Genomic DNA, 23654 nt, shown 5'->3' with positions numbered 1-23654 from the left:
AGGTCAGGAGTTGGCTGTTCAGGTGAAATAGCTGGTGATGTTTGAGGTACCAGAGGTTGTCCAAGGCATGTGCAACACAGCTGCACCTGTCCCTATTTACTATTTCCTTGTCAGCCTGCGCTGCCATCTGACCAAATACTGTCCTGTATCACAGGGAGAGCTACGTTTCTCTGTCTTTTCCATCAGCTGGCTTGACTAGATCTCCATTGACTATAATGATGGTTTTCATCCCCACGTTGCCAAATCACATTCCGGACAGCACTGCAGACAGGTTCGGTGCCTTTGTGCAAGCCACTGACAGCCACCAGTGCACTGTGGCAGGGTCTGTCCCTTCTCCATCCAGCAGATGTAGGGCAGTCCAGGAACACAAGGCACATCACACTGGGCTCTCCATTTGGGTGCCTACATTCTCAGGCTGCTGGTTTTGCTCTGCACCAACCTTTACTCCCCTCCTTGATGATACAGCCAAGGAACAGACCAACAGCTTTCATAGTGGGCCTGTCAGCAGCACCTTCTCATTCATGGAGATCACCTTCACGTCCACTGAAGGCCCTCAGGGGCAGCAGAGATACCACTGAAGTAAACCCGTTTCTTTCCAGGGCTGCATTTCCCAGCCCTGTATGTCCCTGCAACAGCAGGGTTTGCTCACTCTCTTGGCATCCAATTTCAGCTTTATTTTTCCATCTGCTATACACTCTGGCATGTCTCTGCTCTGAAGCAAAGCCTTTGCACACACGCGGTCTTGGACGCTTGGTACCAGGTTTCCCTAAGACAAGTCAGAGCTTGGCCTGGCGCTGCACCTGAGGTGCTACAGCCCAAAGGTGCACCGATGCCCTCAGCCAGGGGCATAGCCAGGATGAGCTGGAGCCTGTGCTTTTTGACATCGATGGAGTAACTGCCAAGGTGTGGTAGAACAAGTCACACAACTTGGGGTGCTGCAATGGATGGGTACAGGCTTTTCAGGACAGACAGGCTGGAAGGATCAGGAGTGGGGTTTCTCTCAAAGTCAAGAAGCTACTTGGATGTATGGAGCTCCTCTATGGGGCAAGTGAAAACTCTGGTGAGTCCTTGTGAGTGAGGATCAGAGGAGGGGCCAGTAAAAGTGACATTGTGGTGGGAGATGAGGAACCTATGGTCAAGGTGAAGAAGTGGGCATAGTCTTTTCTAAGCACCCCAAGGAAGTCTCTGGATGGAGAAGCCTGGGCCTCACTGGAGATTTTAATGACCCTGGCAATTTCTGGAAGGGGAACAAAGCAACATGCAAACAGTCCAGGCAGTTTCTGGAGTTTCTTGGCACAACTTCTGAGCACAGCAGCCAGATGGGCCAACAAAGGTAATGCAAACCTGGATCTGATACTCGCCAGCAAGGAAGAGCTTGTCAGAGATGTGAAGATCATTGTAAGTCTTGGCTGTTATTACCCTGAAATCATAGAAGCATAGAATCATAGAATTGTTTAGGTGGGAAAAGACCTTTAAGATCATCAAGTCCAGCCGTTAACCTAATACTGCGAAGCCCATCACTAAACCATGTCCCTAAGCACCACATTTACCCATCTTTTAAATACCTCCAGGGATGGAGGCTCAACCACTTCCCTGGGAAGCCTGTTCCAGTGCCTGATTACCCTTCCAGGGAAGAAATTTTTCCTATTAGCCAGTCTAATCATCCCCTGGCTCAACTTGAGGTCATTTCCTCTCATCCTATCACTTGTTACTTGGGAAAAGAGACTGACACCCACCTCACTACAACTGCCTTTCAGGTAGGTGTAGAGAGTGATAAGGTCTCCCCTCAGCCTCCTTTTCTCCAGGCTGAACAACCCCAGCTCCCTCAGCTGCTCCTCACAGGACTTGTGCTCCAGACCCTTCACCAACCTTGTTGCCCTTCTTTGGACACGCTCCAGCACCTCCATGTCCTTCTTGTAGTGACAGGCCCAAAACTGAACACAGGATTCGAGGTGCGGCCTCACCAGTGCCGAGTACGGGGGGGGACAATCACTGCTTTAGTCCTGCTGGCCACACTATTTCTGATGCAAGCCAGGATGCTATTGGCCTTCTTGGCCACCTGGGCACACTGCTGGCTCATCTTCAGCTGGCTGTTGACCAACACACCCGGGTCCTTTTCCATCAGACAGCTCTCCAGCCATTCTTCCCCCAGCCTGCAGCGTTGCTGGGGATTGTTGTGACCCAGGTGCAGGACTCGGCACTGAGCCTCGTTAAACCTCATACAACTGGCCACGGGCCATCAATCCAGCCTGTCCAGTTCTCTCTGTAGGGCCTTCCTACCCTCCATCAGATCAACGCTCCTGCCCAACTTGGTGTTGTTTGTTAGTTGATTCACTTGAGAGGAATGCCATCCAGAGGGACCTGGACAGGCGTGAGTAGGAGGTCCGTGCAAACGTCATGAAGTTCAACAAGGCCAAGTGCAAGACCATTCACCTGGATCAGGGCAATCCCTGCTGTCAGTAAAGACTGGGAGGTGAATGGATTGAGAGCAGCCCTGCAGAGTGTCCTTGTTTCAGCTGGGATAGAGTTAATTTTCTTCTTAGTAGCTGGTAGAGTGCTGTGTTTTGGGTTTAGGATGAGAATAATGTCCATAACACACTGGTGTTTTGGTTCTTGCTAAGTAGTGCTAAGTTGTTGCTAAGTAATTGCTAAGTGGCGCTCACGCTGGTCAAGGACTTTTCAGCTTCCCATGCTCTGCCAGGTGCACAAGAAGCTGGGAGGGAGCACAGCCGGGACGGCTGACCCAGGCTGGCCCAAGGGCTATTCCATACCGTATGACGTCATGCTCAGTATAGAAACTGGGGGAAGAAGAAGGAAAGGGGGGATGTTCAGCATGATGGCATTTGTCTTCCCAAGTAACCGTTATGCGTGATGGAGCCCTGCTTTCCTGGAGATGGCTGGACACCTGCCTGCCGATGGGAAGTAGTGAATGAATTCCTTGCTTTGCTTTGCTTGTGTGCGTGGCTTTTGCTTTACCTATTAAACTGTTCTATTTTATTTTACTTCAATTATTAAACTGTTCTTATCTCAACCCACGAGTTTTCTCCCTTTTACCCTTCTGATTCTCTCCCCCATCCCACTGGTGGGGGGGAGTGAGTGAGCGGCTGTGTGGTGCTTAGTTGCAGGCTGGGGTTAAACCACAACAGTGTAATTATTTTTACTGTTTGTGCTTCTCATGTGCCTACAGAAATATTTGGATTCCTCCCACTGCTAATGAGGAATGAACCTCTTCTCTTTCACAGAGCCCCTATAAATGTCCATCTAAGAGTGGGTTAGCGTGGATGCTCCTATAGCATCTCTGTAATAAAATGGGATCACCCTAGTGCACTGCCTCTTCTAAATCTGGTGCAAAGAATAGCCCCAGAGATTTTCTTCCCAAAAGGGACTCTTTCTCTTTGGTTTCAGGAGCAAAAAGCTCATTGTGACATTGCGACCTGTCAGAGACCAAGGCCTGGATGGTCAATGGGCACGGCATTACATACCCAGGCTGTCCCACAGGTGACATGCAGATGCTGTCCTTAAGGAGATGCATCTCAAGCTGACTGGAGAGCCTGAGGGATCTCCAGGGACAGCATGTGCTTGGGGCGTGAAGTGACTGGAGCCCCACAAAGTGGGAGATCTCCTAGGATGGAATCTCCCAAGAGAAAAGCATTAAATGCAGGTATCTTCAGGCAAACAAGGACTCTGTATTCCCAGGAGAGGCAGTGGGAACCCGCCAGGCACAGGGAAGGGAAGCTGGGGAGGGATTCAAGTCACCGTTAGTGAACTTAGCAGGATCTAGAGGTACACCTGGACACATCTACAGTCACTGGAAATGCACCATCGTCCCTACAAACACCCGACACATCCACAGACCCCGGGGAGGGGCATTAGCAGCAGTCATCCCCAGCTGGCTGGGTCTGCTTCCCACCTTGACCAGTATGGCCATGTTGAGTCGCCCCATGGGCACCACGGCCCACTTGCTCCGCAGAGCAACACCAGCAGCTCGGGGCCAGTGGGGAGCACCAGGAGGGCCATTCACCACCATCCAGGGGTGAGCTGAGCTTTTAAATCTGCCCAGCCCCATCCTCCTGCCGGAATCTGTGTCTGTCCTGGGGGAATCATAGAATTATAGAATGGATTGGGTTGGAAGGGACCTTTAAAGATCGTCGAGCTCCAGCACTCCTGCTGGGAGTCCAACACCGACCAGGGACATCATCCACACAATCAGCTTGCTCCAAGTCCTGTCCAACCTGACCTTGAACGCTTCCAGTGATGGGGCAGCCACAGCTTCTCTGGGTAAGCTGTTCCAGTGTCTCAGTACCTTCATTGTAAAAAATGTCTTCCTTATGTTCAATCTAAATTTACCCTCTTTCAGTTTAAAAACATTGCCCCTGTTGCTACAGGCCTTGGCAAAAAGTCTCTTGCCATCTCCTTTATAAACCCCCTTTATATATTGAAAGGTCTCAAAATGGTCTTCCCGGAGCCTTCTCTTCTCCAGGCTGAGCAACCCCAACTCTCTCAGCCTTTCTTCCTAGCAGAGGTGCTCCAGCCCTCGGATCATTTCTGTGGCCTCCGCTGGACGCGCTCCAACAGGTCCACGTCCTTCTTGCACAGGGGGCCCCACAGTTGGAAGCAATGCTCCAGATGAGGTCTCACCAGAGCAGAGTGCAGGGGCAGAATCCCCTCCCTCAACCTGCTGGCCACACTTCTTGTGATGCAGCCCAGGCGACGCTTGGCTTCCTGGGCTGCAAGTGCACATTACTGGCTCAACGTCCAATTTTTCATCCACCAATATCCCCAAGCGCTGGTTGGCAGGGCTGCTCTCCATCCATTTATCCCTTAGTCTTTATTGGTGTTGGGGATTGCCCTGACCTCACACTTGGCCTTGTTAAACTTCATGAGATTTGCATGGGCTCCCTCCTCAAGCCTGGCTGGGTTTACACATGCCCAGACCCCAGCAAACCCTGGACTTTTCCCCACCCCTCCATCACAGTGATGACTTTGGGGACCCACGAGACATGCGTGGAAGGATTTACCAGATGGCCAGTTGTGGTGGGTTGACATTGGCTGGATGTCAGTGCCCACCAAGCTGCTCGATCACTGCCCCTCCTCAGCTGAACGGGGGAGAGAAAATGTGATGAGAGGCTCATGGATTGAGCTAAGGACAGGGAGATCAGTCAGCAACTACCATCACGGGCAAAACAGGCTTGTCTTGGAAAAAATAATTTAATTTATTGACTTTGACAATCAAATCAGAGTAGGATAATGGGAAATAAGGAGAAATCTAGAAACAGCTTACCCCCACCCCTCCCTTCTTCCCAGGCTCAACTTCACTCACAATTTCTCCACCTCCTCCCACCAGTGGCGCAGGGGCACGGGGAATGGGGGTTGTGTTTAGTTCATCACACGTTGTCTCTGCCACTCCTTCCTCCTCAGGGGGAGGACTCCTCACACTCCTCCCCTGCTCCAGCGTGGGGTCCCTCCCATGGCAGACAGTCCTCCATGAACTTCTCCAATGTGGGTTCTTCCCACGGGCTACAGTTCTTCATGAACTGCTCCAGCGTGGGCTTCCCATGGGGTCACGGCCTCCTTTGGACATCCCCCTGCTCTGGCGTGGTGTCCTCCATGGGCTGCAGGTGGATATCTGCATCACCATGGACCTCCATGGGCTGCAGGTGAGTATCTGCTCCAGCGTGGACCTCCATGGGCTGCAGGAGGACAGCCTGCCTCACCATGGTCTTCGCCACAGAGGAATCTCTGCTCTGGTGCCTGGAGCACCTCCTCCCCTCCTTCTTCACTGACCTTGGTGTCTTCAGGGTTGTTCCCCTCACATTTTCTCACTCCTCTCTCTGGCTGCAGTTACGCAGTTTGGTTTTTTTTTTTCCCCTTCTTAAATCTGTTATCCCAGAGGCACTACCACCGTCACTGCTGGGCTCGCCCTTGGCCAGCGGTGGGTCAGTCTTGGAGCCGGCTGGCATTGCCTCTGTTGGACATGGTTCTCACAGAAGCCACCTCTGTAGCCCCCCTGCTACCAAAACCTTGCCGGTGCCTGGTGGCCAAGACCCCTACTTGCTCTAGTACCTGCACTGAGAACCCTCACTCACTCCAGTAGCTGCACTAGGACCCACACCAGTGCCTACACCCCCTGGTTGACTCCAGTAGCTCGCACCCACCCCACCCACGTCAGCCCCCCAGTAGCTGGCACATAGTCCTTCCAGTTCACATACACAGAGGACAGAGTGAGATCACACAGAGATCATTAAGAAAAGATTTAATAAGATATAAGAAGACAGGACAGACATCATCTGTGTCCTGCTACCAATTGCTTGTCTCCAGAGAGACTCTGATGTCATCAGGCTGACCGTCAAGATTGGAGGGGACGAATCCTCCAGGGAGACAGATGACAACACAACAGCCAAGGGCTAATTTATGGCAATGTGTCTACCTCACCACAGTGCTGGTCAGTGTCCAGCTCAACCTACATTTGGAAGAAACTAACATACGGAGTTGGTATGTGAATAGGACTAGGAGTTAATCATCTTACCCCCATAAATAGTGAGCAGCCCAAGAGCCCTTTGAGCATTCCTGCATGGCAGCGGGATGCACGCCAGGATCTCCCCTTCGGCATATAACAGGCAGAATAGTGGTAATGAAGTTACAGGGGAAGACTGATATTTCTGTGGAATATCCCTTTGGAAAGGTCATGGGATTGGTAGAGGTCTCTTGTGAACGAGGACAAAGCAATCTTGCGCCCATATCTGAAAGAAGCCAAAGGAGCAACCCAGGGAACCACAGGCTGTACAAGCTCACTTTGGTGAGGAGTAAGCCATCAATATCTCTTGGGTGGTATTTCTGGGACCTTTAAAGAGAAGAATGTGTCCAAAAGCAGTCAGCATGGACTTTCAAAGGGTAAAGCATGCCTCACCAGGCTGACTGCCTTCATGATGAAGTAACTGCATTTGTGCATGAGGGGACGATAGTGGATGTTGGTCACCTCAACTTCAGCAAGATTTGTGACGTGTTCTCCCTCACTATTCTTGTACCCAAGTTAGGACATTACGTCCTGGAAGGGCAGACAAACAGATGGGTGAAACACCAGCTGGATGATTGGGCTGAGAAAGCAGTGGTGAAGGGGTCATACCCTACCTGAAGGCCAGCGGGACATACTGGGGCATCATGGGGCAGCACAGGGAACACTCCTGGGCCCTGTGCAGTCTAACAGCTGTATCCATGACCCAGAGGAGGCAACTCTCACCATGTTTTGCAAGAACAAATGCCGGATTCTGCACGTCAGATGAAATAATGCTGGGCACAAGTATAGACTGGGAGAGGAGTGGCTGGAGAGCAGCCCTGCAGAGAGGGATCTGGGGGTGCTGGCTGGCAGGGGGCTCAACAGGAGTCAGCAGTGTGCCCTGGCAGCCAAGAACGCAAACCGCACCCTGGGGTGCAGTATAACGAGGTGCTGAAAAGAGAGGATGTTGTGGTTTAACCCTAGTCGGCAACTAAGCACCACCCAGCCGCTTGCTCACCCTCCCTCCCACAGTGGGATGGGGGAGAGAATCAGAAAAAAAAAGTAAAGCCCGTGGGTTGAGGTAAAGACAGTTTAATATGACTGCAGAGGAATGGGAAATAATAATAATAATAATAAAAATAATAATAACAACAACGACAACAACAACGACAACAACAACAACAACAACAACAACAATAATAATAATAATAAAAGAGTATACAAAACAAGTGATGCACAATCACCACCTGCTGACCAATGCCCAGCCCGTCCCTGAGCAGCGATTGCTACCCCCGGCCAAGTCCCTCCAGTTTCTATACTGAGCATGACATCATATGGTATGGAATAGCCCTTTGGCCAGTTTGGGTCATCTGTCTTGGCTGTGCTCCCTCCCGCATTCTTGTGCGCCGTGCAGAGCATGGGAAGCAGAAAAGCACTTGACTAGTGGAAGCACTACTTAGCAACAAGTAAAACATCAGTGTGTTATCAACATTATTCTCATCCTAAATCCAAACCACAGCACTATACCAGCTACTAGGAAGAAAATTAATTCTATCCCAGCTGAAACCAGGACAGGGGATTATCCTGCTGTATTTAGCACTGGTGCAGACTCACTTGGAGTACTGTGTGCAGTTCTGGGCCCCACAATTGAAGAAGGATGCAAGGTACTTGAATACGTCCAGAGGAGGGCACCAAAGCTGGTGAAAGGGCCGGAAGAAATGTCCTCCGAGGAGCTCCTGAGGACACTGGGCTTGTCTAGGTTGGAGAAAAGGAGGCGGAGGGGTGACCTCACTGCTCTCTACAGCTTCCTGAGGAGGGGAAGTGGAGAGGGAGGTGTTGATTGCTTCTCCCTGGGATCCAGCGACAGGAAGCAGGGAAATGGTTCAAAGCTGCGCCAGGGGAGGTTTAGACTGGACATTAGGAAGCATTGCTTTACCAAGAGGGTGGTCAAACACTGGAACAGGCTTCCTAGAGAGGTGGTCGATGCCCCATGCATGTCAGTGTTTAAGAGGCATTTGGACAATGCCTTTAATAACATGATTTATCTTTCGGTCAGACCTGAAGTGGCCAGGTATTTGGACAAGATGATCCTTGTAGGTCCCTTCCAAATGAACTATTCTATTCTATGCTATTCTGTTCTGTTCTATTCTGTTCTGTTCTCTATATATACCTGTACAGGGTGGATCCCTCCAGCAGCTAGGCTCAGATGCTCAGTCTCCTCAGTAGCTGCCCTGGATACCAACCTCCCCAGGTGCACGCACCTGGACATATGAGTCCCCTGAGGCTGCAACCCCATTCCAGATGCTGCCACAGACCACCCCACTCATACACACACACGCACGCACGCATACACGCACGCATACACTCTCTTAAGTCCACTCACTCCGGTGCCTCAGTTGCTGGCGCTAATGACATATGGGCTGTCTGACCCCATGGTCCTTCTCCAGTTGCTGCACTCATCCCCCTGTGCTCACATGTTCACGCAGAAGAGAGATTCCCCCACACAGGAATGAGATAGAAATTAAGTTTAATGAGAAAACAGGACAGACTGCACTGGTCAGGGTCCTCCCCTACACTTCCCATAATAAATCCTGTGCAATCCAAAAATGCTCTTCCCCTGCATCCCATAATGTGTCCTATGCCCCTAGGCAACAACTCCCTTAGTCCAAATGGTGATCCAGAGAGCTGCTCACAGTGACTCATCTTGGTGGGTTTCACACCTGGACAACGGGGCTGACAGCTATCCCAGGGCAGCCCTGGAAGGAGCCGGGACAAAACGTTCCTTCCTCAGGAGCCTGTCATCTGGGTTCCCACCTGCCACTGTGCCTCTGTGCTCTTCTTGCTTTGTGGAGATGGGCTCTTGATGAGCTGGTGGCTCTCCTGTGATGGCTCTGGGAGCAGCTGGGGCAGGGTGTTAACTGAGTTACTCCTCCTGCCCTTGGTAGTGCCTTCTTTGTGTGTGCAGATGAGCTTCTTCTCACTTAACCTAACACAACCCAACAAGAACATGCATCTCCTGAGGCATCTGTATTTGCAGGTTACATACCTATGCACTGGTATTATTTAGCATATTTAACATAGCAGCTCATTGGAATTGCTGTCCAGAAATGCATCAGGATTAGGGGAAGAGACTGTAGATGAATGGATTTAAGAGTGGGTACAGGACAGTGCTCAGCAAAGCCACAATTCTGTTTGTCTCCAAGGAAACATCTCCGGAAAGACGCACATAGAGAGCAATGCAGCTCCCATATGCAATGGCCAAGGTGGTGAGGTGGGAAGAACATGTAGTAAAAGCTTTTTTCCTCCCAGCGGCTGCTGGCAGGTGCAGAATGCAGAAAAGGATGCTCATGTAAAATGCCAGAGTTAAACATAAGGAACCCAGTAGGATAAACGATAACAAAACAGAGTCTGTTTTCCAAAGCAGGCTGGGGTCAGAGCAGGACAATGTGAATAATAGGGAGTTGTCACAAAAAAAATGGTGGATCTTGTTCGAGCCGCAGAAAGTCAGCTTGTAGAGGAGGACCAGACGGTAACTGAAGGCTGTGATGCCAATGACCCAAGCAGCAACAACCAGGTGGATGCAGAGCTGAGGCTTCATGATGGCAGCATAACGCAAAGGCTGGCAGATAGCAACGTAGTGGTCAAAGGACATGACAACAAGTAGAACCATCTCTGTACAGCCCAGGGCAAAATAGAAACAGGACTGGGTAAAGCAGCTGCTTAGTGAGATTATTCTCCTACCAGAACTCAGGATCACAAACAATTTGATGCTTGTGGAGGATATGAACCAGATTTCCAGGAAGGCCAGATTGCTGATGAAAAAGTACATGGGGGTTTGCAGGCGGTGATCCACACACATGAGGAAAATGATGGTTGCGTTCCCCATCACTGTTGTCAGGTATATGAGCAGAAGGAGCAGAGAGAGAAATAGCTGTAGGCTTTGATCAAGCCCTGAGAAACCCTCTAGGATGAACTCAGTAACTGCAGTTTCATTTTCTGCTCCCATGCTGAATTTCAGTTCATCCTGCCGAGACAGGAAGATGGCAAAACCCAAGTGTGATTATTTCACAGTCTGGATGAAAGGAATCCTTCCTTCTCTGCTTCTTTCCTTTCTTGCAGTGTTCCTCCTATAGAGCACAGAGAGAGAGAGAGTCCTTCAAGCCTTTCTCACCCCCTGATTTTTCTGGTTTACATTTCCGTTCGAGTCCTCAGAGAATTTGTTGTCGTCTTTCTACCTTTCTCAAACACTCCCAAAGGATTCTTTCTCCAGAGCAGAAGATTTTAAAGAGGCTGCGAGCTATTTCACCCCATTCCTGGCAAATTCCATGTTCACTCAGACCTATAGCAAACATCTGTCACACCTATGTGCCAAACTCATCTCTTCTATTGCACAAATGCTAAACCATCAAATGAAATGAAATGAAATCAAATCAAATGTGTATGTTGAAAGCTGTTCTTTCTACTTTTCAGAGGTACTTGCCTTCTTGCACTAGGAATCCCTGAGAGTCTCTTGTTTTCAACATAAGTAATATCCAGTATCTCTTTTGCAATCCCCTGCTTCCGTCCACACCTTCTTGCTCTCTGTTTCTTCAGGAGAGGGGGAGGGGGTGGAATAGGGACTAAGTATAAGTTGTCTTCTTTCGTACTCTAAATAATGACTGAAATGGATGATGACTCCACACAGTCTGTCATGCAATCTTATCTGACATCCATCTGCACCAAAACATGGTTGTTTCCAGTTACTCATTGCTATTGCCATCAAATATCCTTACCTAAATGCAGAGCAAGAGAAGAGTGTCTGGAAGGGATTTGTAACCTTTCTTTTGCATGCCAGTTACAGGTTGGGAGGAACCAGCCTCTAGCGTTTTCTCTTGTTTCCATTGATTATAGAGGGAGCCTGGGGAAAACCAGTTCTCACAGGCACCTGCAGCCAAGTAGATGAACCCCATTATTCAAGTCTCAAATCACTGATTTATTAAGGGTTTGTCGTTTGTTTGTTTGTTTTTTTTTTAATCAAAATAGACATCTAACAGAAGGAAGCACAAGAAAACTATATGCAATAAAGATTTGTGTTTTTCCCTTCATCTTTGTATTTGTTTTTAGACATGGAAAGGAGCAGAGCAGATGACTGCAAAAGTACGATGATTCCAAGTGCAAGGGGTGGAGAGGGAGAGGAAGAGATGGTGGGTTTGAAGCAGTGAAACAGATCTTCAAACAAAGCAGCTTCTCTTCAGGCCCCGCATCGTCAAGCATGCGGCCAGCATATGCCATAGTGAGTGAAGAAATAGAGGGTATGCAGGGGAAGGATATCCAGGTGAAGAAGGCCTTAGTGTGGCTTTGCACAGAGGTTATCCTCAGGACGGTGCATATAATGTAGGCATAAACCACAGTAGTCAGTGTGAAGGAGCTCAGCAACACAGCAGAGAAGAGAGCAACGCTCATGTTTCATAGTAGCTGGTGCCCATGCGGGCTGCTCTCAGCAAAGGGATGATGCCGCAGAAGAAGCAGTCTCTGCAGTGGGCACAGCATACAGGATGGTGGGGCTGAGCATGGAGAGAGATGCCATTCCCCAGCAGCTAAAGATGAGCATGGAGCACAGCCAGGAGTTGGTAAGGACAGAGTCGTGTGAGGGGTTGCAAATAGCCCTGCAGCAATCGAAATACACCAGAACACATAAGTTAAACTCAGCTGTGCTGATGGAGAAGGAGGGACTTGTAAGCAGCCGCAGAGATATCTTAATCTCCAGCATGAGACTGACAAACATGTTAGGGGGAATGACCAGAGTGAGCCAAATATCCAAGAAGGACAAGGTGCTGCGGAAGGGATGCCTGGGGGTGTGGCACTAGTGGTGCAGCCAAAGCATGGCAACGGTGACTGCATTCCCCATGACAGCGAGCAGAGAAATCACCAGAAGCAGTGTGAAGAGGAGGGTTTTCAACTCCTGAAGGACTGAAAAGGCCTTCAGGAAAAATATTCTTGCTCTGGTATGGTTGTGAGAATCCATTTTGGTACCTGGTCAGTTGAACGTGTGGCAAAGGTAACTAATATCGTGCTTGGTGAAATTCATCTTGTTACCTCTGTCACCATTCCCTTCCCTTTTCTTAGGTTTTCTCGTCCTTCTTTCGTGGCCCTCAGATCAGATGCCTAATTTCTCCAGTGTGGCAATCTGCTATACCTCCACTATCCTGCTCAGGCTGCTGGCCAGCTTCCTAACCAGGGACAGAACCGTTTCTGCTCAAGGCTGCATGACACAATTCTTTTTCTTTGCCTGTTGTGCAGGTAGCGAGTGTCATCTGCTGGCCACCGCGTCCTAGGATCGGTACTTGGCCATATGTCGCCCCCTGCTCTATGCCAGCCTCATGCAGCAGAAGCTCTGTCTCCAGCTGGCGGCTGGGTCTTGGCTAGCAGGATTACTAATGTCTACCAGAGTCACCGGGCTACTTTCCAAGTTACACTTCTGAGGTCCCAATGCAATTGATCACTTCTTCTGTGATTTTGCCCTGTTGCTGGATCTCGCCTGCAGTGACACCACGGTGCTTAGACCGATTACTTTCATCATCTGCTTTCTGGATGTGGTCTTCCCATTTGTGTTCACCTTGGTATCCTATATCTGCACCATAGCTGCGATCCTGAGGATCCCAGCCACCATGGGGAGGCAGAAGGCCTTCTCCACCTGCTCCTCTCACCTCATCATGGTCACTGTTTTCTATGGTACCCTCATCATTGTCTCTGTGATACCCAGAACAGCCTCACTGAGGCAGCTCAATACAGTGCCATCCTTTTTCTACACCATCCTCACGCCCATGGCCAATCCACTCCTCTACAGCCTGCGGAACAGGCAAGTCAAGGGGGCTCTTGGAAATGCCCTCAGAAAGACTGTGGCCTGCATCGAGAGCTCCTACTAGTTGTGACCCACCAGGAATAAACAGGTTGTGGTTGTGTCAAGTGTGGACAACTCAGAAGTGCATATTTTGTGTACCAGGTATATCTTTAGAAGTGCAGAATCTGGGGGCTGTTTGGGGAATGAGAAGTGGGAAAATTTGTGTCTTAAAGACATACAGGTCTGGTGTTGAAGAGTGTAAAAAACTTCCCTGGCTTTCTTCTTGCTTTAAAGTAACCACAATTGTGATCCTGCAAGTGGGAGCTGTTGAAATGCCACACCTGCCCAGGAGTGGCAGAAAACTTACTCTAAACATGCTGTTTTCTCTTCCGTTACCCAGCCAAGCTGAGGGGTGGGGGTCCTGCGTGTCTGGGATTCCTCAGGACATCTTCATATTGACAGTGAGAAGGGGGAAGTTGAATCAACCCTTCCACTGGACATGTCTAAATCTGAGTAGATGAATCCCATCCCTCCTGTTCTCTGGGATGTCTAGCAGAGGAGAACTGTGAAAGCTAGTCTGATAGGGCCAGCCCCTCTGGAAAAAAAAAAAAAAAAAAAAAGTAGATCCTTCTTCAGAAGAAGGGTACACGAGCTGGGTCTCACCTTCCCAAATTTTTAACACAGAAATCATTACTTTCCATTTCTTTCCTTCTCCTAATCTGACCCCCCACCAGCCCCCCTCCCCCAATGTAATTACTTACTTGTTTCCCACTGGCTGACTTCAATATTGCAACCTGAGGCCTCCTGTTTTCTTCTTTCTTGCAAAAGAGAGTGAGGTCATGCTCATGGGCCATGACTGAGAACATCCACCCCCAGCAGCGGGCTTTCCCCATTTCCTAAGTTGAGGCATGCACACAAGATGGAAATGTCTCCATCACCCCTGATTTGTGGAAGGGCCTTCAGCCCTGACATACTCCCACAACACACTTATTCTTCCTCCACCCACAGACATAAATCCCTTCCCACTTCCAGGCTCAAATCATGGTTGCAAGAATTTGATGCATTCCAGAAGAGGCCTTGAGCTTCCTGAATCTTCTTGGTGCTTATGGCAATGTTCCTGGCTCCCTCCAGATTTGATGGACTTCCTTTATATAACAAGACTTTATGACAAGCTTTTATGAAATGTTTGCTTTTCTGTCATTCCTGTGTGTTGAAAGAGTAGACACAATAAAGAAAGAAATATCCACCAAAACGCATGCTGAGTGAAGTGCCACTAAGAACCAGGTGAGGCACCCCCCTGGCTGTGGCTTCCTGGCAAGAAGTCTGTCCTGAGAAGGGGATCCAGCCTCTGCCACTCTGGAGTGGGGAATCAGCAGTGTCCATGCCACCTGGCAGAGACTGTCTGTCCAAGCAGAGTTACTGTCTTGTCAGCTTTGAGCGCGACCTTGAAAATGCTTGGCTGCAGGGGTAGTGCCTGCGGGATTATCATTGCTCCAAAAGAGCAGTCCTTCCAGGTCTTTCTTGAGCAAGAACGGGAGAGTCATGGCTGAGGATGGGCTTTGGAGCCATGTGTGCAAAGCAGAATCGATGAGCAGTCCATCCCCTTAACTCCACTCAACCACTCCAGAAGGTCACAGTGACTGTGCTCTGGTTTTGATTCCCCTAAACCCTCTCTGCTAGGCAGGGGCTCAGCAGGGGAAAATCTATGGCACTGGGCAACACAATTGCCACAGCTGTACCAGTGTGAGGACACCATCCCTGCGTGTGGTGAAACCATCAGCCTTTGCGTTAACAGCTGAGCATGCTCACCCACCCTGCCACAGGGACCCCAGCCAGGGCTGTCCCCGGGCACTGCTTTGCTGTCAGGACAGACATCAGTGCTGAAGGAATGGGAAGGTCCCTGAGCCCAACGCCCATCCCCAGCCCCATGGAGATGGAAGCCTGCTGTTCACCTCACCTGCTTGGAGGAGGGGGTATAAGATTTCTGCCTCCATGTGCCCTCCACAGCATGCCCTGGGATCCCATCGGAGCCTGGGGGCACATCAGTCCGGGGAGGGCATTTCCCTCACCCTGTTGCACTGCTGCTGCTGTGGAGCAGGGGACAGATGTGGCACAGATGGCTGTTGCCCTGGGTGGCAGAGGAGGCTCAGGGGAAAGGATTTTCTCCTCTCCATCGACCCATCCCGAAGTGGGCCAGCGTGTGGGAGCAGCACCTGCAGCAAGAGCCTCCTTCTGCCCCATTGCCCTGCAGAGACCTTGAAGGGGCAGCGCTCTGCAGTGCAGCCCTGTGCCAGGATCAGGCCCCAGCAGAGAGGCAGTCCCAACTTGCCCCACATCAGAAGGATTCAAGTGCTGTTTGCTGCAGAGGGTCCCTGGGCACCCAGGGGAATACAGGACTTGTCATAGGCACATCACGGGAGGAGAGTGCCTCCCCTGCTGGCAGGTGTCAAGGGGATGTAGCTCAGTGGCAGAGCACCTGCTTTGCATGTGGGAGGTCCTGGGTTCAATCCCCAGCATCTCCAGGGGTACTTTCGCCCTGACTCCCCAGCCTCAGGCAGGTGCAAGCTGGAGCTCAGGCACTGGTCCTCTCCAGGCCCTATGGGCCTGCCCTGCCCACCCAGGGCTTGCCTGTGAGGTGAGGAGGGCTGTGTGTGCTGCCTCTGCTGAGCCGCCTCTTGGAGGAGAAGCAGGCAGCTGTGCTGGACCTGAGCTCAGGTCACTGCCCTGCACCACAGACCCACCCCACCGCCCAGGGACAATGCTTGGCAGCAGAGTGTGGGGAGACCTCAGGCAGGGGAGGGGTGTCAGCAGCACACTAGGAATCATTTCTGGCTGTGCTGAGAGATGTGGTGTGAGGGTGCTGGTCCAGCCCAGGCGTCCTTTGGGACCAGGGCCACACTGCCCTCGTGGCTTTCCAGGGATAAGGGTCTGAGATTGTCCTGTTTCCATACCACATGGGAAGCACTCCTCTGTGCCAGCAGGTAGGGCTGTCTGAGTTGGACGAGCCTGGGCAGGGCTGTGGGACTCCCAGCTGGAGGAATGACATTTCTTATCCTGACCCTTTCTCCTGGTCCTTCTCCTTCCACCATCACCACTGGCTTAAGCAGAGCCTCAGCTCAGGGCATGTGGAGCTCCTGAGGTCAGACACAGCCCTGCAGAGGTGGGGCTGGTAGGGCTGGTGCCCACCTCTTGTTCCTGGGGTGTTTGGTGTCTCTGTCGATGCTGCGCTGGTGGGATCAGGGAGGCACAGGCCTGTCCACAGCTGTGGACAGGCGGGAAGGGCCAGATGGTGCCTTGGCTCGCCTCCCAGCTAAAACAACCGCAACCAAACTGGAGTGTGAGACACGGCCTTTCACTGCAGGGTGCTCAGCCCCTGGGAACAGTGAGCCCAAACTAAAAGAAATAAGGCTGCCCTCCTGTGGGCTTTCCACAGCCGTGCTCTGCCCAGCGTGGGGCAGCAGTGCTGAGAGTCGGGGGTCTCACTGTGACCCCCCTCAGGTAGGTCCTCAGGAGCTGCAGGAGCAAGCACAGATCTGGGGCCCAGTGACAATCCTGCTTTGCTGCATAGAATGGACCCAGCCCACAGGGCCAGGTTGTTCACGTCCAAGAATGCCAGGGCTGGAGCTTATCCCAGTGGGAGTTTTCCAGGGGATGGAGGCTTTTTTTTCATGCCCATGCATATCACCCATCACCGTGGGAGTCTCGCCCTGGGAACACTGCTCTCCTGTGGGGGGTGCCAGCAGGAAGGCTCCAGGGTATGGAGCAGAGGGATGTGTGAGCCTGGGCTTCCTCCAGATCCCCCCAGGGTCCCCCCAGGGGTGGAGGAGCTCCCAGCAGGGAATGGGGCAATGCAGAAGTGGGAGAGCATGTTGGCGACAGCCGCCTCCTGCCCTCTTCTCCTCTAGGGCCAGATCCTGCCGTTGGCAGCAGTACTGAGCTGCAACAACTCCCCACAGGGAGCCAACACACCTTCCAGCCTGCAGCAGAGGAGCCTTTTAGGGAAGAGCTGGAGGGGTGTGGAGACCCACCAGTGGGAGCAGGGAGGGCAGTTTGGGCTCCAGGTCCTGCCCAAGTGTCAAACCTTCTCCCCGCCTGTCTCCTGTGTAAGTGGTTTTTCTGTCCATGGGCGCAGGGGCTGGTGAAAGCCCCGGCCAAGGGAGAGGGACCCTGGCTCAGGTCCCAACAGCACCTGTTTTAGGGGAGGGACACAAAATCTCCTCTGCCATGAAAACGTGCCCACATGAGCATCCTCCTGGATGGGTCCTTCTCCAGGCCAGGGGCCAGACCACGGCTTTTGGCTGCAGCACACGTCTCGTGGGGATCCTTTCTCCATCCCCCGGCCCTCCAACAGCGCTGAGGGAAAGGTGCCCCCATCCCTCCTGTACCTGCAGACAAGTACTGCCCCGACACAAATCCAAACTGACACCCCTGGCGAGGCAGCAGGAGGGCAGGGGTGGGGGCTGGAGGGGAGCAGGAGGAGGGGGTCCCAGGACTGCCATGGGGCTTTACAGCCCCTGCTCAGGAAGGAGGCAGCTCTGTGCCTGTGACAAGAGTGCTCGGGGTCTGTGAGGGCCCAAGAGAGCAGGAACAGCCCATGGAGACTGGGGTCCTGGCAGAGCATGAGGAGAGGGAATTCCAGCCCCGTGTGTCCCAGAAAGTGGCTCTGCACCCTGTGCTGGGGCAGTGTGGAGCACAGCTGCCTCCTAACCTTTGTGGGAGGTAATCCACGGGTCATGATCCCCGCTGGGGCTGGCTGGGGTGTTCAGGGCACTGCGGCTACCTTAGGGCTCACTTTTTCAGGCCACAGCCCAGGGCTTACCCTGACACGGCAGCTCTGCACTGTGGGACCAGCGTGGCACAGGCTGGGCATGGGGGAAAGAGCAGCTGGAAACCCCAGGGTGAGGAAATGGGTGCTCCCACCGGGGTGCATCACGGCACCTATCAGAGAGACGTTTTGACTAGAAACTGACTGTGGCCAGCAGGATGGAAATGGCTCTGTCAGCAGGATTATTCCCCAGGCACCAGGGGCTCTCGCAGCCCCACAGCCTGACCCCGAGCCTGCTGTCCCTGAGATGTGCCCCTTCCCTACCACTATGTCTTTGTTCTCTGCTCCCCTGCTCAGCCTCAGGGAGATGACCCGACACCTGGGCAGGCAAGCAGCAGCTGTGGGTCAAAGCCCCCAGAGACTTTTAATAAGAACCAATATGGATGCACAGTGTGAAAATGGGAATAAAAATAGAGGAAACTCCTGGCCATTTCTGCTGCCCGTGGTAAAGGGAGACGGTTCCCTGGTGCTCACAGCTCTCCCAGCTGCACAGGCCTCTCCTCCCTCCTGCCTGCACCCAGCTGCACAGCAGGGATGGGCTCTCCTGGCCTGGGGCTCGGGGACTGTTGCGCACCAAGCTCCGCTGTCACAGCCTTTGTGTCCTCACGGGGATGTGCCAGAGACATCTCTTCAGCATCATCATAGCCCATGCTCCCCAGGAACAGGGATGAGGTGTCTCCTTCGGCTCCAGGGACCCCAGCACTTCTCCGGGAGCGCAGCCTGCCCCCTACAAGCAGCAAGGCAGGGCATTGCAGTTTGCCCCATGGGGTCTGTACATTACCTTCCTCCCCACTCCTCACCACATTCAGCTCCTTCTCCCACCCCAAGTCCCTCCAAGGAAAACTCCTGGGTCAGGTTCCCCCTTCCCAGGAGCTTTGGGTGTCAGTACAGTAGCGACGTGGGTAGCACCAGGGATGGCACCCCAGGAACCAGCAGCGCTATCTTTCCCTCTCACCTCCGAGTGCATCCCTGGGCCCTGCTCTCTCCTCTGGTGCCCTGGGCATTTCCCAAGCTCCCTGCCCAGGGGCAGCATCATCCCCAGGGTCAGAAACCTCCCTGGCATCATCATAGCCATCCACTGGGTCACCTCCAGGCAGGACAAGGACATCTGAAAGGAGAGGGGAGCTGGTGACAGTGAGAAGACACGTCCTGCAGAGCAGAGGGTGGGAGGATGCACAGGGACACAGGGCTGAGACACTGGTGGTGGCAGCACCACAGGAGGCCCCCATGTCCTCCCCATCTCTGATGGTGACACTCAGTGACACCTCTGTCCATCACATGGCTGCAGGGAGATCAACCCCTTCCTGCCTCCATTACCTGGTGCTGATCCCACACCATCCTCCTCCTCCTCGCTGTCCCCAGGGGAGGGCTGCAGCTGGGTCAGGGACTCCTCTGAATAGGAGCCTGGAGAGATGCACAGCGGGTGTTAGGGAGCGAGCCCCACGGACCTGTCTCATGGTCAGCGCTGCTGGGGAAGGGGGACCCACAGAGCTGGGGCTGCATGGGGAGGAGGGCTGGGAATTTACCCTGCTCCCCCGAGACAAAAGCCGTCTCAAAGGTGCTCCCAGAGCTGCCCAAGCGCGGCCCCTTCCCTCACTCCTCAGGTGTCACGTGGGGTGCAGGGGCAGGAAGAGAAGGGCTGTCCAGCTGGGATGGGCAAAGCTGGTTGGGAGGAAGATCCTCTCCTGGGCCCAGGACCTGAATGCTCTCCCCACAGACCACACAGCCCCAGCGCTGCAGGGACCACGGGCTGGGAGGCTTCAGGGGATCAGCCCTGTGTTGGGGCCAGGGGAAAGAGTCCTGCAGATGGGCCTGCAGGGAAGACCCACACCCACCTGAGCGACCAAACCTTGCCTGCTTCTCCCACACCGGGCTGTAACCAATCTCCTCATACACGGCCTCGGGGAAGAGCTCCTGAGCCCTCCTGGAGCCTGGGGACAGAGGCAGGGCTGGCACAGGGACAGGCAGAGGGGCGATGGGACCCCACTGTGCTCCCCCAAACCTGTTCCTTTGGCCAGCTCAGGACTGGTCTGACAGCACAGCCCCACTGCCTTGTCCAGGCATGGCTGGGCAGAGGGACAGCCTGGGGAGCCTGACACCACGGAGATGGACTCTACTGCCCTACGCTCCTCCTGCCATCTCCCTTGCCCCAGAGCCCCCTCCAGCACTACCCAGAGCACTGCCAGCCTTGGCCATCTCCACTCTGCCATTTCTCTCCTCGCCCCATCACTAGCTCCCCCCACCTCTGGGCTCTCTCCACCCCTTGCTGCTGGTGACCCATGGCCAGGCAGTCAGTGGGGTGGTGCATAGGACAGGTGGCAGCACACAGTCTCATCCCCCCAGCTCTGCCTGTACCTCTCAGTGACACCCCACAGCACCCCACAGCCCTTCCAGGAGGCATGGTCCCTGGGACTGCTATGGAAGGACCCACCTCTGCGCCCAGCCCTGGCACTTAGCACTTGCCCAGCCAGGAGGGCCAGGAGCAGGCAGAGAAGGGCCCCCAGGATGATGCAGATGATGACGGGCACTGAGACTCTCCTGCTTCTGGTAAAATGACCCTGGGTAGGATCTGCATGGACGAGAACATAGAAGGGGCAACACCAGGCCTGGGAGAGGTGGGGGCAGCACCAGTCCTGACTCCCATCACTCAAGGCAGCAGAAGGTGGAGGACCCCAGGGCTGAGTAATGGGGAAGCTTCCACCCTGCTGAGGAAATTACAGCCCTCCCCAACTCTCCCACCACCACCCCAGTGCCTCCTCCTGGGAGCTTCACACCCCAGCAAGGAGCCCCTTCCATCCAGCTGTGGGTCACAGCCTGGTGCTGGGGATACCCAGCCTCGGGCGGGAGGACAAGTTACCTGCTTGGGGTGGAGATGCTGCTGTCCTGGCTGGAGCTGCAGAGGAGGAAAAGGAGAGCTGGGCTGAGGGGATGGGTGTGTGGGTACTGGAGAGCCTCCTTCCCAGCACACCCTGTGTGTGTCTAGAGATGTCCCTGACACATCCCACCCAAACTGCCCCTCCAGTAGCGCTAGAAAGGGAGGCTGGGACAGGGCCCATGGCCTCTGCTCTGGGCGGCAGGCAGGATGGCACAGGCAGCCCAGGGGACAGCCCTGGGGCTGCAGGGCCCCACAGGCAGTGGCCTGAGGACACCCAGCTCCACTGAGGCTGCTCCCCACCTGGCACCAGGCTCCTGCACTCTGCAGGAATGGTCTCGCTTTTGGAAGGTCAGGGGCCATGCCAGGACCAAGTGGGCAAAAGACCTTCTCCAGCTCCCTGCCAATACCCAAGCAAGGGGTCCCATCCCTGCCACTCACCTGAGCAGCATACGGCAGCTTCTTCTTCATGCCGGCAAGCACCGCCATCCCCGGGACGGGCCCAGCAGTGGTGCAGGGACAGCTCCGTCCCCCAGCACTCCACCTGCTCCAGCCAGATGGGGCCTTGCCGCATCCCAAATGCGGCCTCATTCAGGGCAGACACTGCAGGGCCACAGCCCAGCTGCCTGCACGCCACCTCGGCATCTTGTATGTCCCAGGAGTCATCGCACACTGTCCCCCAGGAGCCACGGTGCCAGACCTCCACTCTGCCTGAGCACCTGTCCTCGCCTCCCACGGCACGAATCTTCTCCCTGTCTGGAGAAGGCAAAGACCTCCCCTGGCACCCAGACAGCAGGCAGAGCCCTGCCAGACAAGAAGGGTACACAGAGGAGCAGCTCAATACCTGTGCAGCTCGTGGAGTTGGGGCATGGGGCCAACGGGGCCAGGGACATTCCTGGGTGTCACCCTGAAGAAAGAAACCCTGTAGTGAAGGGGGCTGGTTCAGGGGATCGTGCAGAACACAGCAAGGCTGAGCTCTGCTTGTGCCTCCCTGTACCATCTTGGTCATGGCAGCATCTGAACCCCAGTCAGTCAGGGGACATGTGCAGGTCTAGGGGGACCCTGACTGCTCAGCCCCTAAAGGTCCCTGGTTCACAGAGCAGCAGTTGTGTGTCTATGGAGGGGAGACTCTTCTGAACCCTGTCTGCTCTCTTCTGAGACCTCACCTGGAGATGCCTCTGCCTTCCCCAGGCACTGCTGGCAACCTGGGTGGCAACTGCTGCTGGATGCGTGTTGCTGGGGTCACATTTGTGCCACCGGCAGGAGTAGGGTCTGACATGGGAAGGAAAAGCCCCTCCAAACTCTTTCTCTGCCTTTGGCTGTGCCCAGCGGGGAGCAGGAGGTGGGGTGACACTGGTGCCCGAGTGGCTCAGAGTTACCGTTGCAGGTGATGTGGATCTCGTCTCGCAGGTCTTCACATGACTGCGGGTCCCAGGCAGTGGAGGGACACTGCCAGAAGGAGCTGCTTTTCTCCCCACATTGCACGTTATTCAGCCACGCAGGGCCAGAGAGCCTGCCATAGGGCAGCCGTGTTTCCAGGGATCCTCCATCCCCGCAGCCCAGCTCCTTGCATGCCAGCGACACCATGTCGAGAGTCATCGAGTTGGAGCAAATGCTCCCCCACGTCCCGTTGTAGAAAACCTGCAGGCGCCTGGAGCAGCTGTTGCTGTTCTCCAGTCTCAGGGCCACAAACTCTGGAAGGAAAGGCACCAAGGGGAACAGGCTGGTCTGGGGCTGTGGGAGAGGGGACGCCTCTGCACCCCCCAGGCCCTCAGCCAGGCAGGGGCATGGCCAGCGCATCCCTCTTGCACCCAGGAGCAGAGAGAAGTCCCTGATGCACAGACACCCCTGCCCTTCCCGCTAACACTGGGGAACAACTGAGCTCCCCAGGGATCCCCAGTGGGACTGAGGGTGCCCGTGCATGGGCGTCTGCAGCATGGGCTCAGGCAGGAGCTCAGAGGCAGCCAGGGACAGCCTTGGACATGCCCAGCTCTCCCCACGCTCCAGCCTCCCCACGAACCAGGGTCCCACCACAGACCTGAGCAGATGACTCCTGCGTCCTCTTTGTGCCCGCAGTCGTGCTGCCCCCAGGGCCTGGCAGGGCAGTCCCAGAGAGCAGCTTCATCCCCAGAGCAGTTCATGCCATCCAGACAGATCTGCCCAGAGCCTTCCCCAAACCGAGCAGAGCCAGTCGCCTCCACTGCTCCTCCACAGCCCAGCTGGTGGCAAACGACGGCAGCATCAGACAGGTCCCAGCCATCGTCGCAGACGGTCCCCCAGCTGCCCTGGTAGTAGATCTCCACTCTCCCCGCGCAGCGCCCAGACCCATTCACCAGCCGGACCTGCCGGCTCCCTGCAGTGGGGAGAAACCCCCGTTGCTGTCAGGGGCTAGCTGCCCACCCACCCCATCATCTGGGGGGCCTGTGCAGTGCCGCTCACCCCAGCAAATGACTCCCACGTCCTCCGCAACCCCTGCCACCAGTGCACTCTCGGGCAGGGAGGTGTTGCATTGGGTCAGGTTGGTCTCATGCCCTGCGCACGGAACCCTCGCAGCCCTACAGGGCCTGTCCCTCGCTCAGGCTTTGGGGGGTTGTAGGCTGTCTCCGCCTGTCCGCACTGCAGCTGCCGGCACACCACGTTGGCC

At 54.2% G+C, this 23654-nt stretch overlaps 1 pseudogene across 1 annotated transcript; it reads left to right on the top strand.

Annotated features, from left to right (window-relative positions):
- The first annotated feature begins 218 nt into the window (after positions 1-218).
- LOC309604050 (olfactory receptor 5P51-like) lies at positions 219-13398 on the top strand (annotated as a pseudogene). Its single transcript has 3 exons — positions 219-348; positions 12773-12831; positions 13117-13398. The product of its transcript is annotated as an olfactory receptor 5P51-like (transcript).
- Positions 13399-23654: the final 10256 nt, after the last annotated feature.

Source organism: Platalea leucorodia, assembly GCF_965183815.1.
Source record: "Platalea leucorodia genome assembly, contig: HAP1_HAP1_SCAFFOLD_319, whole genome shotgun sequence".
Taxonomy (NCBI): Eukaryota; Metazoa; Chordata; class Aves; order Pelecaniformes; family Threskiornithidae; genus Platalea; species Platalea leucorodia.
The sequence above is the reverse complement of the archived record's forward strand: the minus strand, read 5'-3'. Positions and strand labels throughout refer to the sequence as shown.